We start from the raw sequence: 17,420 nt of genomic DNA, 5'->3' as shown, positions 1-17,420 counted from the left end.
GAAGCTTTTCTGATCATGGTTGAAGTCAGCACAGGCCTATGAATAATAAAATAAATATTTAGTAGGAAGTTTGGCATCATGATTGTTTAGTAAAATGAAAAAAAAAATAGGTTTCACCTAGGGACTGTGACCTCCCCAGGGATGGGATTTTTGACCATGTTTACAGTGCCAGACATTAATCTTATCTCTCCTATTACATAGGCCTCAAATGCAAACAGAAAGTATATGGTTACCCAAATAAGAGTTATGCCAGTACTGTACCAGCAGATAAACTTTGCCTGGTAGGTCAGGATTATAGCATGCAAAATCCAGCACTGGGTAAGAACATTGATGACTTTTTTCTCCAAGTGGCCTCTGTATCTATCACCTTTTAGCTAATGAATCTCACCAGTAGGGCAGAAGTTAGTCAGTTGGTTGGAGATTAATTTCTCTATGCCCTGAGCCAAATATGTGGTATATTAAGCAATAGGGCCTTACAATTTAGTTATGGTGGGCAATTGAAAGTAATGGCAATAGCCTGTGATATATTGGAAACGTCTGGGGCCTGCCAGACATGTGTTAACTCAGAACGTATATAGAAGCCAAGAAAGTAAGAAGGGGCATTTGAGGGTGTGTGCTTTAAAGAGGGATAGTAGAATATAGTAAATTCTAGGTAAAATCAGAGTAAAAAAAGGCAAATACTTTGTGGGGGGCATTGTGGAAAGGTATATACAAGGAGGAGGGTTAGGAAATGGAAGAAATGGGGAGGGCAAGGAGGAAGTCTGACCAAAATAAAGGATGTATGAAAAAGCCATATGGAAACCACTATCTTGAAACTCAGTTAAAAAATGCAGTTGGAGAGGACAGAAGATTGCTTGTAATCTGAAAGAAGAGATAAGGAATAGTGGCACTCTAAGCAGGGTTGGGAGAGTAGAAAGAGAAAAGGAAAGGCATAGAGGATGAGTTAATCAAACTAAGGATGTGTACAAAAAAGATTTACACATATTCATTAATTTGTAAGCTAATTTTAAAACAGAAATGAAAAGAAAAGGAATTTGCATGGTGGAATCCTGCATGAGTGGACAATGATACTCCCAGAAGACATGGGTTGTTAAACAACACTTTCAATGCTAAGACAAGATACTTCCCTACACAGACACAGACACACACACACACACAGACACACACACACACACACACACACACACACACACACACACACACACATACACACACTTGTTAAGTTCTATAGCTTAGCACATTTTAAAATTTATTTGCCTATTGATGATTAGGGCTTTTGTTGTTTAGCTCTTTGTATATTCTAGGCACCAACCCTCTGTTGGATGAAAAGAGGGCAAAGCCTCCTATTATGTGGACTATTTCTTTACGTGATTAGAACTTTCCTTTGCTGTAAGAAGCTTTTGAGTTTCCTGAGATCCCAGTTTCTGATTGTTGGTCTTACTTCTTGTGCTCCTGGAGTCCTATTCAGAAAATCCTTACCTGTGCCTGTAAGTTGAAGAGTGTCTTCTACTCTTTCCTACAATGCTTTCAGGGTATCTGTTCTGATTTTGAGGCCCTTGGCCTATTTGGAGTTTAGTTTTGTGCAGAATAAGAAATAAGACTCTTGTTTCTTTCTTTTTGTACTGACAGTGAAATTCAGGTTTCCCAGCACTATTTACGGAAGAAACTGTCTTTTCTTTAATATTTTTGATGTTTCTGTCAAAAATCATTAGCTAAAGCTGCATGAACTTATACCTGGGTCCTAAATTCTATTCCATTGACCAATGAACCCAGTTTTGAGTGAGTACCATGGTGTTTCTATTATTCCAGTTCTGTGGTATAATTTGAAATAAGTGGTAATGATATTTCATGCAATATTCTCTTTGTTCAGGATTGCGGTGGTCTATTGTCTCTCTATGGAAATTTTGTAGAGATCTTTATTACCAGGCTTCCTTCCTTCATTCCTTTGATCCTTCCTTCCTTCCTGTGTATGCATTTTGAATGTGATTATTTTCCCATTTTTTTTTCAGTATGTTTGTCATTGACATATAGGAAGTCTGCAAATTTTTGTATGTGAATGCTTTTCTGAATGTATTCATGAGGTCTAAGAATGATAGAGTCTTTAAGGTATTTTATATATAGAATCCCACCATCTGCAATTTGGGATAGTTTGACCTCTTTTTGTCCTATTTATAAGCCTTTTATTTCCTTCTCTTTAGCTAAGACTTTAGACATTATATTGACTAGAAATTCAAAGTGGTCATACTTGTCTTGTTCTTGATTTTAGTGGAAATAATTTGAATTTTCCTTCATTCCTCATGAATTTGACTGTAGTTTGTTATATACAGCTTTTATTATGTTGAGGAATACTCCTTCATGACTAGATTCTCTATGTTTTAACACGGTATGTAGAATTTTGTCAAAAGTCTTTTTAAATCTATTGATATGACTATGCAATTTATGTGTTTGAGCTCATTTATAAGATGAATTTCATCCATGATGTAGATGTTGAACCATCTCTGCATTATTGAAATGAAGCCAATTTGGTTATGATGAACTGTCTTGTTGATGTGATTTTTAATTTAGTTTGCAAGTATTTTATTGAGAATTATGTGTCTGTATTCATATAGGGAGATTAACGGTTTTATATTTGTTTTATCTTTGTTAATTTATTGTCTGTTTATCTGTTATTAATTTTAGACTAATTTTCAGGTTTTGATGTTGGAGTAATAATTCTTGTGCCATATGAAGAGGTGAAAGCTTTTCTTCCTTTATTATTTTCTAGAGTAATTTGAGTGATATTTATGATAGTCCTTTTAAGTTCTGGCAGAATTATTTAATGAATCCATCTGGTTCTGTGCTTTTCTTAGGGGAATTTTCTTTTTAAACTTTTTCAATCTTGTTGATAATTACAGATGTGTTTACATTATTTATTTTATCTTGGTTTAAATTTGATATGTCATATGCACTTATAAATTAATCCATTTCTTTTTTATTTTCCTTAAATTTTTAACTAAAGGTGGATTAAAGGGTTTTAATGTTTGTCTTTGTGATTTTCCAAATTTCATTGGCATCTATTATAATGCTTCCATTTTGTCTCAAATTTATTAATTTGGTCTTCTCTCTGTTATTTTTTGGAAATATAGTGGAGACTTTCTCAAATTTATTTATCCTTTCAAAGAAAAGACTCTTCAGTTCATTGATTAATTTTTTGAGAGAGGGTCTCATGTGGCTAGGGTAGCCTTAAATGCTATGTAGCTGAGGCTGACCTTGAACACTTGGTCTTCTGCTTGTACCTTCTAAGTGTCACCATGCTGAGCCTCACTAGATTTTTTAAAAAATCAGTGACTATGGAGCATATGTTTGGTTTTACTATGCTTATGATGGTTGTTTAGTAGCTTCAAATCATTACTGAATGAATATTTGGAGAAATGAAAGATTTTTTCTTAAATTTCTAGTTTTACTTTGGCTAGTGATACTTAATTTGATAATGTTTAGTGAATGTTTTGTTTTATGTTTATTTCTGTTTATACTGTGATTAAAAAAGTTTCTAGTTGGGGCAGTAAAGTGATAAATCCATAGAGTCTGCTTAAAAGGCAAGAAATTTATTAAGGATAAAACTTACTACAGCACAGGAGATTTATCATAGGGTCCTGGGAAGCTGAGCTATGATCCATGCTGTTCTATTGCCTGGTCTATCACAGTATCCAAAAACCACAAGGGGAGAGAGACCATCACGTATGTGCATCTCAGTTCTTGAGGGTCCCTAGAAGCCACGCCCAAAGAGGATGTACTTCAAGGTCATAGGCAGGTAGAGCAGTTACCTCCTTCCTCTCTAGGGGCATCACTTCAAGGTCATGGCCAGAACAGCTACCCACTACAAGGCAATATTATTCATCCAGTCAAATCTGTTATGTTATAGTCTACAAATGGTCATGTGGGCAGTTTTGAAGTGAAAGTATCATCAGTGAAGGATATCTCAGGTGCCTAGGGAAAGACTTGGAATTCAAAGTAAAACTCAAAGGCTCAGCAAAAATTGAACATATGAGAGATCATTATTCATAGTCAGTTTTCAAATAGAAATATATGTGGAAAGAAATCCAAGTTCATTATAAAAATTTGAGGCTGGAAAAAAATAGGAAATTGAAAAAGGTGACAATGTATAAAAATGAAAGAACAGAAATCATTATTAATAGAAAGTTAGTGGACTTACTGGTAATCACTTAAGAAAATAATTATATTGTATATCATGAAATAAATTGGCTTTATATTGTAGATGCAAATGCAAAAAGGGAAAACAAAAATATTTGAAACCACCTTGAACTTGTCTAAAATTTCAAGTCTAAGGAAGGATGTCATATTGACATGACATGAGTCACTGTGCCCATATCAGCTTTTCCCAGGCCTGATTTTGATGAAAATGTACCTGAAATCTGTAGCATTGACTCACTTGGGAGCAGTGAGGTCTCCTGTTTGGGTTATAGTCATCTGGTATATGAAGAGCAATCTGGTATGTGAAGCAGCCTGGGATCTTTACAAAGGTGTTTTTTGTTTTGTTTTGTTTTTTGTTTTTTGGTTTTTTTTTTTTTAAGATATGATGTCAATAGATAACAGATGGCCAGAGGGATTGATCATATAACCAAGGGGCTGAGGTAGGCTTGATTGGATAACAATGCCTAAAATTCAAAGAAAGTGTAATTGCATATGAGTAAGATATTACAACATAAATGTCTATAAACTCTGAGAAAGAGTCACTGAGCAAATGTGGCTGATACTTTATGAATTCCTGGACTACATCAATGAAAACTGAAGTATTGGGATAACTTGAGAGGTTTCTGCTGAGGGAGAGTTCCTAAAGTTTTAATACATTTCACTTCTCTATGATTTATAACTCCATGGATACTGGACCAAAGCAGTGGGACACTGATCCACACAAACAGTGTAAAAATTTGGTCTCTGCTTTGAATAGTAATGGCTCTTCAAGTCTGAACTTGGAAGCTACTGTGTTTTTTGGATACAGAAAGGTCTCCTTGAGTGATGACCATTTATAGATTTGGTGGACAAGGCTTCATCCTGAATCTCTGTCATTTGTAGTAGGGACTCCCTCATAGGACCTTATTAATATTCATTCATCTCTAAACTTGGACTTATCTGACAAATATTACATGAATTACTACACCTTTTTATTTGTGTGAAGTAGAAATTTAAAGACTAAGAAGTGATAAATCAAGGAGACTGAAAATGAATACAAAATGGCCCTCAAACTTTTGTATTTGTTGATGCACTGCAAAAAATAGCTTTCAAATGTGAAGACAGTAAAGTACTTTTTTGAGTTCCTCCTGGAAACACAGGAAATAAATGTGATGCATTATATTCATTTATGCTCCTAGAAGGCACAATTTTTTGAGTTCTCAAAAGAAAAGGTGATTTGATATATGGGGGAGAAGTGCTAAAAGAGATTTCTAAAATATTCACACTTCAGGATCATCTCAAACCTGTCAGAAGTATGGGAAAGAAAGAGGAAAGCTTCTGCCTTGACAATGTTTTGGGGAAAATGGACTAGCTAACAAATACCATTTGAAGGCAGCATGGAGTAAAAATGCTCAGAAACACAATTTTATTTCCTTTTCCAAATTCTTACCCCAGAGTTTGTAGTCACTCACAAAGCAGATGTCATTTTTGAAAATGCAGAATTGCAAAACACACACAAAAAAATCAGCGTCCTTCAAGAATATGGTTGCACTTTCTTCTTACTTGCTGGTAGAAAACATGTGTGTCTTGAATACCAATTATCTTTTCAGTTCAGTATTTTCTTGGGGGAACAAAACCTTCCTGGTACAGCTGCAGAACAACACAAAATGGTATCACAGAAGGACAGCCAGCACCTTGGAACCAGCTGTTGGCGTGATCTTGTCAACTTCTCTTTAACCCTCTGAATCCTGAATGGGATGGGGAATATTCTGGAATATAATTACTTCCACATGTGCCTGTGAGTTTAAAGTTTCTCCAGCTCTAGTGTAGGGAGATGGGGACATGCAGATTTGTACTCATTTCTGCTTGGCTGTTTATTTGGTGTCTGACATGTGTGTGGTCAAGGTGTCATCCTTGGGCCTTTGCACTAGCTTCCTATGGTGGTTGGTACAAGGTGATTGCTCCTCTGCCAAACTCCATAAATATATAAGCACCCATTGCATGCCAGGACTTCTCTATTTAATAGCAATTAAAAAAATATCTGTACAATTGTATTCATGCTACCATTTTTTTCTTTTAATAGCAAATGACATACCAACTTCGGTAATTGCTCAGGATCAAGACAAGTAGACAGTTAAAGTGTGGTTTAAAATTTAAGTTGTATATCTATTTAAATAAAAACCCAGCATCATAATCAATAATTCCAAATTAAATTCACAGTGATTGAAACTATGTTAGCACATCACATTACACATGGTTTGAAAAAGTAGTCTGCAAAACCATGAGGTTGCTGGCAGCCTCTGGGGCCATTTTTAATTATGAAGACTCAGAGATGAGAATGTTCAAATGGGAGATTTACTATGATCTAGAGTATAGAGCTGTAGATAGCTTCTAGTTGAAATTATAATTTCATCTTTCCTAGTGGCAGGAAGCACATTAGCTATAATTTATGTTACCCAGAATATCCACACCTTTGGTGTTCTGTGGAGCACCACTAGTTTTCAGCATAGAAAATTTACAGGAGGCTACAAAACACAGGCCCACCTTTTCTAATGGTTGCTAAGAGCTACGAACCTTTCCATGCAAAAACTGGATTCCATGTAGAGTTAAACAAAACTAGCAAAAATTAAGACCAAATGTTACTTATAATTTCTGTAGTGTGAGTGGAACTTTTGAGAGTAAAATCCTTTTCTTGTAACATAGACTTAAAAAAGGGGAGAAAGAGCAAAAATCAAGCATTGTGTACATCTCCCAGTGACTGTTTATGTTATCTTACTTTCCAAAGCTGAATAAAAAAGCTTAATTTACCTGTGGTTTGGAACATTAGTTACTTCCACAATTTGCCTCACAGTGGCTGTATCCCTGATGATCCATCTTGTGGTGATTATGAGTACCCTAGCCTGCTAGGGATAGTGTCAGCCAGGAACAATTCCTTCTTGTGGGACTCACTGGGAAGAGCACAGCCAGGCAAGCTCTGAGTTGGAGGAGCTAAACTCTGAATGTCATTGACCCTACAATGGGAAATGTCAAGCGTCAGTCCTATGTAGTCAGGCCTAGGAGTCTTTCTCCTAAAGCCACATTCCTATTTGCTCCTAGATACATTTGTCCTTTCTCTGGAGGAAAAATAAATTGTTTTGCATCCTCCTTCTCAACTGGCTTCAACTGTAATGTTTAAAAGGGCTTGGTTTTTGTTCCCCAGAAGGTTGGAAAGAACCAGATGGTATAATTTCTGTGAATTTTGTACTTCTCTCTGCCTGGCGCATTGAGAATAAGCCACGGTGCTTGAATAATGATGGCAGTTGGTTGGTTGGTGTCAAATCTCACTATGCCTTTCATTTTCAAATATTTTTCTAGGTTGTAATTGGTCTTAGGGAAAAATATGACCTACTATAGATAATTTCTACACAATATCTGGACATCTTAGATATGGTGGTATAGTGCTGTGGTGGGGGGAGGTTGGTCTCATAATTCGAGTTTAATGTTGGCTATCACAGTCTCATGTGAGATAGGTTTCGTCACCCTTTTTACTAAGATGCTGTAAGGACCATCTCTTACTGTTGAGGCTACTTCTTATTCTGAAGTTGTTATGACCACCCTATTACATGGCAAATTTATGACATGATGAGCTATAGAAATTTCAGATGAGCTATGACTTATTTGAAAGTTATGGATAGTGAAAAATCTTATTCCCATTAAGATTTTTTTTCCAGAACTGCAGATACAGAACAATTTCTTTGATGACCAGGAAGTCCCACCAAATACAGGAGTATTGATTGGGTCACCCAGTCCTGGAAGGCTAGCAGGACAGAAAGTACTAAAATGAGCATTGCAAGCACTGGTGTTAAGAACTGACCATTTTATTAGCCGGCTGTGTGACATCAGGTGACCTTTCAGGACTTCACTGTGTTTGAACCATTTAAAGTTTTAGCTGTATAGCCACGAGCTTCCTTCCTGCACCCATAGGTCATGAATATAAGACAGGCTACAGAGATCAGGGTGGAAATAAAACAACTTATTTCATGCAATGCCTTTAGAAGGCTGAATTCCTAGCTTAGACAGACTCTAGAAATCCAGAAACATCTCCCTACCTGATCCAGTTTGCCTTGTGCCCTTGATCTTGCTACAATGCCTCCAAAGGCTCAAAAGGGAAAAAAGATTTTAGCATCCTGCCCCACAGTTTGTACTAGCCAATAGCTCAAAGTCTCCCTGACCTTTCCTTGCATCACTGTGACCTTAGTACTCCTACATGGACTTCCTGAACTTCTGTCAAGTTGTTAATTAATTTATAAATCATTTAACTAATAAGCCCAAATTCTTATTCACTTGTTCTCCTTTGCTCTAAATTAATTTATCTGAACTGGTCTGAACAGGTCCGAGCCAGATTGAACCAGATCAAACTGGTCTGAATCAGACTGAACCAGACTGAAGCAGTCTGAATTGGTCTGAACTGGATTGAACTAGTCTGAACTGGGTTGAACTGGTGTAAACCGGATTGAGTCGGTATCGATAAGTCTGAACTGGTATGAATGGGTCTGAACCGGATTGAACCAGTTTGAACTGGATTGAACAGGTCTGATCCAGATTGAATAGGTCTCAACTGGTCTGATCTGCTATATCGAACCTGTCTGAACTGATTGAAATGGCCAGAACCAGATTGAACTGGATTGAACTGATCTGAACCAGAATGAACTGGTTTGAACTGAACTGAGCAGATCTGATGCAGATTGAACTGGTCTGAACTGGATTGAACCAGTATGGACTGGTCTGAACTGATATGGCTGGGTCTGAACCGGATTGAACTGTTTTGAACCATATTGAACAGGTATAAACCAGATTGAACCAGTCTGAACCAGTAGATTGAACCAGTCTGAACCGGATTGAGCCAGTCTGAATATATTGAACTGGTCTGAACCAGGTTGAACCAGTCTGAACTGAATTAAACCATATTGAACCGGTCTGAATTGGATTGAATTGTTTTGAACCAGTCTGAACCAGATTGAGCCAGTCTGAAATGGACTGAACCAATCTGAACCAGATTGAACCAGTCTGTACTGGACTGAACCAATATGAACCAGATTGAACTGGTCTGAACTAGATCCAAAAGGACTGAACTGGTCTGAGCCAGTCTGAACCAGATTGAACCGTTCTGAACCAGTCTGAACTGGATTCAGCCGGTCTGAACTGGTCTGAACCAGTCTATTGAGGATTTTATGAAAGTATAAATAAAATATAATTTTATACCCGATTTGGACAAGTTTTCCCATTGCAGCAGGAAATTGAACATATGTCACTTATTTATACATTTATTCTCAGTTATAATTTATAAGTTTACAAGAAACTATACTGTCATTATTAGTATCACAAGTATGGTGTTGAATTCAGGTTTGTCTTTCATTTTGAACTTCTGCTTTGCATATTTGAGGTGTCTTATATAATTAAATGATGCCAAATGGAATAATTAAGTATAAAATTAGAACAGAGGCCATCTATAGCAACAGATGTAGGAAATGTCATCTAGCACTTGAAATAAAGTTATGGTTATTAATTATAGTTAATAATAAGAGCTGACAGTAATTGAGTCCTTTACCATACATAGAAATATAACTTTACTTGAGTTATATCATTGTTTACCAACAATTAAAATACAAAGTAAACATTTGGGAAACAACTCTCATTTGTTGATCAAAGAAAAATATATACATTAGATTTGTTGAGCACAGCTTTTCTAGCACCAAAATGAAGAGGCATTTTTATTACATGAGTGCTTTTGGAAAACATTTTGTCTAAAGTATTATTAATTTTTAATTTTGTTTTGCAAATGCCAAGAAATAATGTTCAGAGGGTACTTTGTGTTTTGGCCTATAAAACTTGGGCTATAACATATAGGAGACCATTGAATTATTTATTCAGGGCTGAACAATGTTCTAGATAATATACATGCATATAAGGATATAATATAGTGACTGCTGAGTAGAGAGTTGACATGCCCACTTGATACTCTCTTCAATACCAAATGGGTTGAGTAGCCATTACAAAGTTTTAGCTAGTGCTCAGTTAGTCACTGACCAGTTTCTTAGGTTAAGGGCAGGCAATCTTGTTTCTGAGAGTAACTTACTACCACATATTTCATTCACCAAACTTGTAGGAAATGAAATAATTACTTTTATTTAGTTGATTGAGAGCTCAGCTCTTTTCTCTGTGGCTGAGGTTTTTCTTGCTTTAGTGTCAGCTTGGAGAGTAGGGATACCTACCTTGGAGGCAATGGCTTCCTCAAAGTCAAATTTTATGTCTTCTCAAGAACTTGCACAACTTCTTGGCAGACAGTTTAGAAACACAGCTTGCACGAATTCATTTTGTAAAGAACAATTTTAAAGCATTTGTTATCATTTTTTTTTCTCCAACGAAGAACTGCGTCCTGATACTCTTCATAGAATAAAATTAACTGTAGTAAACATTTCTTTATATCTGGAAGAAATAATACATTATATAGAGTAATTTTTAAATGGTGGAGTTAATTGAAATGTAGCTTAATGTTGGGGAATGGGCTTTAGTTCAATGGATTTCATGTTATACTTGATGGTTTTTGCTCATTTGTATTTCCTAATAGTAATTAGGAAATAGGTCATTTTTATTTGGTAATTAAAACATTTCATTAGAATTTTTATAAAGAAGCATTTCCCCCTCTAACATATGTATATGTGTCTGTGGACAGTGCTGAGTTAGATATTTAATGTACTCCTATCTAATTAGCTATCTCAGTTGTTTGATGCAAATTAATGATTTAAAATTAGACATAGGTATAGTTGACATCAATTATAGCAACATTAGATATATTATGAGGGATTTTTATTTATTTTAATTTTAGCCCTAAGATCTAAATATGGTTACTTCTAAAATCATGACTGTCTCAGCTTTGTACAGATGAAATAATTTGATTGTATATATCCTAGTCCTGAAAGGTATGCTTATCTTACTCTCATAGATGGAAAACTAAAGAACAGAGATAACGGTAGAGAGCAACTAGAGAATCTTGAATTCAGGCCAGGCAACTTAATTTCAGACTCTTCCTGCTAATAATCAATATACAATATTATTTCTGATATAGATTGGCCAATCTAATTGACCTAAACTGCTTTGATCTGATATTTCAAGGAGATACAACACAACTGCCCCTGCCTCAATTTCTGACAGTTACTTCCAAACTGCATCAGTTGGACACAAAAAAGGCTACTTCTGAACTTTGCCAAGACAATGTAGGACAGTCTTTTAAAATTCTATGCTTCACAGGAAAGTCTGTCAGATATGCTAGGCTTGTAAGCCAAAGATGGATGCCCCAACATTGCAGAGAAACTTTGGTGACTATCCAAACAGCCTAATGTCCTTGCCATTGGGTAACATTTCATCTTTCTGGAGTCTTTGTTGGAGTTGAAGACTAGAGAGTCATAGTTATAATTTTTTTCTAGTTATGGTAAAAGGGTAAATTAGATATAAAACTTTTGACTCACTAAGATAGGATGGAAAATTAAATGTTTTTTTTTTTTTCTGATTTTGTCAAATACAAATGGACTTATATTATAATTGGTAATTCTTACTTGATAACTGTTTTGTATATAATTTTACTATGTTAAAGTTAAAACCTTCCTTTTTAATTAGGGGGAATGCTGTGGAATAATCCTCTCTCACACTGTAAAGATTTGTCATTTGAATTGGTTTAATAAAAAGCTGAGAGGCTGGTAGCTGGGCAGGAAGTTAAGTGGGAAAGCCAAACTGAAGATGGTGGGAAGAGGGAGGGCAGAGTTGGAGAGACACCAGCAAGTTGCCCAGTCAGCAAGACATGCTAGAGAACATGCATAAAGCCATGAGCCATGTGGCAATATATAGATGAATAGAAATGGGTTAATTTAAATGTGAGAGTTAGCTAATAACAAGCCTGAGCTATTAACCAAGCATTTACAATTCATATTCAGCCTCTTAGTTGGTTATTTGGAACTGGGCAGTCAATTTGGGAAGTGGCTGCTAGGTATTTGAGAACATGTGGCTGGGACAGGAAATGTTCATTTATTTATCATAAAATGGATCATTAGGCAAAACTCATGTCTTATATCTTCTCTTTCCTTATAGTTATTACTTTAGGACAGTGGGATTTTAGTCCTAAGTTCTTAAGAGTTTGTCTGCCATGTTATTTGAAAAGAGTGCCTAAGTCTATTAAAGAATTGTTGAGACATTTGTTTTCTTTTGGGAAAAAGTCAAGTTATTATTACTTTTTAAACTATGTTTTAATTGCAACAGAATTATATTACTCTCTCTTTTCCTTTCTCCTCTCCACCATCTCCTAGGCACCCTCTATCTGACCTCTTCTATGTTCCCCAACTTTCAACCTGATAGCTTCTTTTTCTTTATTATTGTTACAAACATATATGTGTATATATGCATAAGTATATTAATGCAACCTGCTCCGTTCTTTTTATTGCTTCTGTGCATATGGTATTAGGACTGACCAGCTTGCACTGGAAGGCCAATGCGGGGACCATCCTTGGGAGAGGCTAATTCTCCTTTTACCAATAGTTGTCAGTTGCCTATAACTCTTTGTCCAGGTGTGTGACCCTGTGGGAGTTTTCTTCCCTTCACATTAATATGTCCATTACTCCAGTCTTGTTTATGTAGCCATTTCTGGGAGAGACTCTTTCACTACAAACTTCCTAGAGCTGTGATTATATATGGTGGGCTTCCCACCATCTGATATCTGCCTTGTGTCCAGTTTTTTTTTTCCTGCTATGGTCTCCATTTTCTGGAAGGAGAAGCTTCTTTGATGAGGAGTGATAGCTATATTTACCTCTGGGTATAAGAATAAGACTAGAAAGCAGTAAGGGATTATGCTGGTCTATCAAAGTAGCAGTAGTAGATTCTTTTCTATTGTCTGTGACCACATTGGCTCTGGGAAGTTGGCTAGATTTCCAGTATCAGGCTTGATTTTCCTCCTGTTGAGTGTGCCTTATGTCCAATTAAACAGCTGATAGTTGCCACCAACACGTGAGTGGTACTTATTGTACCTTTACAGACATCTTGCCTTGCTGGTCATTCTCATGGTTCAAGCTATTAACTGCTCTAAAGAGGGCCATGGCTCTAGTGTTAATTAATGTAGATATTTTTAATAGAATGAAATAAAATATAATAAGATAAAGCAAAAGCTAACACATTGGACAAGACAAACAAACAGAAGGAAAAGAACACAAGAGAATCAGAGACTTGCTCATTTGCACACTCAGGAATTCCATAAGAAAACACCCACTAATTTGGAGGCCATAATACATACATATGCTCTAAGGACCTGGTGTGGATCTTTGAAGGTCCTGTGCATGCTGCCTTGGTCTCTGTGAGTTCATATGTGTGCTGATCCTGATTCTTTGGAGGGGCTTGCTTTTTTGGCATCCTCCATTCTCTCTGGTTCTTACACTCTTTCTGCCTCCTCTTCCACGGGGTTTCTTCAGCACTGAAAAGAGTGATTTGATAGAGACATCCTGTTTAGGCCTGAGTGTTCTAAGGTCTCTCACTCTGCATAATGTCTAGTTCCCATCTGCCATAGGAAGAAGCATTTCTGATGGATGAGTAAGACACTGATATTGGTGAAATTATTAAGGCCACTCCACATAATTAAAAGGGAGGTTTATTTTGTGGGGTAACTTACAAGTGAAGGGATAGGTTACAGGGTCTGGGAAAGGTGTAGCACAGTCTGGTGGTGTTCTCTGGAGAACTCTGCTCAGTCTACCTCCAGTGTCCAGGGTCCAGGCACCAAGAGAGCTGGCGCATCCAGATCTTGGGTCTTTAGGGTCCTCTCTTGGCCCTGCCTTGTAGGCATGACAGTTACTGATGCCTTAATGGGGGCTGGAACTTCCAGATCAAAGCTGGAATGGCTACCCACTACACACTGACCTATGAGTATAACAGAATGTCACTAGGAGTCATTTTATTGCTACATATTTTTCAGATCAATAGTATTTGGTTTTATCCTAGTTCCCTGGGTAGTCTCTGGTTCTTGATCACCCAAGAAGTGTTGGGTATGGGTTCCATATCATGGAATGGGCCTTCATTCAGATACTGGTTTGTTACTTTCATAAGTTTGGTGCCACTTTGACTAGCACATCTTGCAGGCACAACACCTTTGTAGATCAAAGGGTTTGTGGCCAGCTTGGTGTGTTTCTGTGTCTCTCTTGGTAGTGTGCAGAGTACCTTCCTGTATCAAAGATGCTGGAGTGTAAGGTATCAGCTTGAATTCTCCATATTCAGTGAATTGTGTAGATGTTGTATTCACTAATGGAACTTTGAAATCAGTTTGTGGACAGCAATATGTAGTCTTGGAAACAGCTTAGATTGTTTGGGGATTTCCTCAGGACCCCTTTGGTAAACAAGTCAATTAGATATAGCTCATTCTCAGTACTGTAAGCTTCATTTGATGACAAGAGATGGTCAGTTGGGAATCTGTTTCCCCCATTATTTGGCAATTTCATTTAGGTCATCTACATACATGTATATATTTTAGGAAGCTTATACTCTTTTGAGTTTCCATACTACCCCTTAAATAGCCCTTACTTTTAGCTACCTCTCCCGATATTCCCTTCACCCCTACTTGATCCTCCTATTCCAAACCCCTATTCATCCATAATTACATATTCTACTTCACTTTCCTAATGAGATCTATCTGTCCCCCTCCAGTTCTTTTCTCTCTACCGAAGCCCTGTGTTCTATGGATTATAACTTCGTTATTATTGATTTAACAGCTAATATCCACACATAAGCAAATAATACCATATTTGAGTTTCTGGGTCTGGGATACCTCACTCAGGGTGGGTTTTTTTCTAGTTCCATTCATTTACTTGTAAAGTTTATGAATTCATTTTAACCACTGAATAATACTCCATTGCATAAATGTACCACATTTTTCTTTATCTATTCTTATGCTGGAGGACATCTAGGTTGTTTCCAATTTCTGTCTATTATGATTAGAGCATCAATGAACATGTTTGAGCAAGTGTGTCTGTGGTAGGATGAAGCATCCTTTGGATATATGCCCAAGAGTGCTATAGCTAGATCTTGAGTTAGATTGATTTCCATCTGTATGAAGAACCACCACACTGATTTCCACAGTGGCTGTACAAGTTTTCACTTCTACCAACATTGGATGAATGTTCCCTTTACTATGCATCCTCTGTATCATGAAGTGTCACTTGTTTTATTAATCTTAGCCAATCTGATGGGTGTAGGATGAAATCTCAAAGTGATTTTGATTTCCATTTATCTAATAGTTAAGGATGTTGAACATTTTAAAGTGTTTCTTGGTCATTTGAGTTTACTCTTTTGAGAATTTTCTGTTTAGATTTGCACCCCATTTTAAAATTGTTTTTTTTTTTTTTGATATCTAGTTTTAGGTTCTTTATAATTTTAGATATTATCCCTCTATCAAATGTGTGGTTGGTAAAAAAATATTTTCCCATTTTGTAGGCTATTGCTCTGTCTGTATGGCAGTGTACTTTGGAAGCTTCTCAGTTTCATGAGGTCCCGTTTATTAATTGTTGATCTTAGTACTTGTGCTAATGAATGTGGTTCTGTTCAGGAAATCTTTTCCCCTCCTAATGAGTTGAAGGCTTTCTCATCTATCAGGTTCAGTGTATTTGTTTTTTGTTTTTTTTTTTTTTTTTTTGAGACAGGATTTCTCTGTATAGCAGCTCTGGCTGTCCTGGAATTCACTCTGTAAACCAGGCTGGCCTTGAACTCATAAAGATCTGCCTGCTTCTGCCTCCCAAGTGCTGAGATTAAAGGTATGTGCCTCCACTGCCTCGCAGTATATCTGATTTTATGCTGAGGTCTTGATCCATTTGGAGTTGAGTTTTGTGCAGGATAATAGATATGGGTGTATTTCAATCTTCTACATGCAGCCATCCAATTTGACCAACAACATTTGTTGAAGATTATGTCTTTTTTCCAGTGTGCATTTATGGACTGTTTATCAAAAATCAGGTGTCTTTAGGTGTGAGGATTTATGCCTGGGACTTTGATTTGATTTGATTAATGAAGACATCTGGTTTTGTGCCAATTCCATGCTATTTTTACAACTATAACTCTGTAGTACTACTTGAAATTAAGGTTAGTGATACCTCCTGCAGTTCTTTTATTATTCAGGATTGTTTTGGCTATCCTGTTGTGTTTGTTTGTTTGAGTTGTGTGTGTGTGTGTGTGTGTGTGTGTGTGTTTCCATAAGAAGCTGAAATTTGTTCTTTCAAGATCTGTGAAGAATTGTGTTGGAATTGTGATGGGGATTACATTGAATCTGTAGTTTACTTTTGGTAGGATGGCCATTTTTGCTATATTAATCCTACTGATCCATGAGCATGGACAACTTTACATCTTCTAATATCTTCTTCAATGTCTTGAAGTTTTATTATACAAATCTTTTGCTTGCTTAGCTAGAGTTACCCCAATATATTTTATAAGATTCGAGGCTATGATGAAAGGTGTTTTTCCATGATTTCTTTTTCAGTCTGTTTGTTATTTATATTTAGGAGGATTATTGATTTATTTTTTAGTTAATTTTGTATCCAGCTACTTTGCTAAAAGTGTTTATCAGCTGTAAGAGATTTCTGGTGGAATTTTTTTCAGGTCACTTATGTATGCTATCATATCATCTGCAAATATAGATACTTTGACTTCTTTCTTTTTCAATTGGTGTCCCCTTGATCTCCTTCAGTTGTCTTACTGTTCTAGTTAAGACTTCAAGTACTATGCCAGGTGGTGGTGCATGCCTTTAATGCCAGTATTGGGAAAGCAGAAGCAGGTGAATCCCTATGAATTTGAGGCCAGCCTGGTCTACAGAGTGAGTTCTAGGACAGGCAGTACTGTTATATAGAGAAACCTTCTCTCAGAAAACCAAGAAAAGAAAAAACAAAAAGCCAGACTTCAGCTTCTACATGGAATAGGTATAGAGAGAGTACACAACCTTGTAATGTTCCTGATTTTAGTGAAATTGCTTTGAGTTTCTCTCCATTTAAGTTGATGTTGGCTATGGGCTTGCTGTAAACTGCTTTTAAATTGAGGTATGTCCCTTGTAGCCCTAATCTCTCCAGATCTTTTATCATGGAGGGCTTTTGGATTTTGACAAAGGCTTTTTTTGCATCTAATGGGATGATCATTTGTCTTTCAGTTTCTTTATATGGTGGATTGCATTTATTGATTTATATATGCTGAATAGGGTAGATTTC

Source organism: Onychomys torridus, chromosome 2 (assembly GCF_903995425.1).
Source record: "Onychomys torridus chromosome 2, mOncTor1.1, whole genome shotgun sequence".
In the NCBI taxonomy this organism is placed as follows: Eukaryota; Metazoa; Chordata; class Mammalia; order Rodentia; family Cricetidae; genus Onychomys; species Onychomys torridus.
This window is presented reverse-complemented; position numbering follows the sequence as displayed.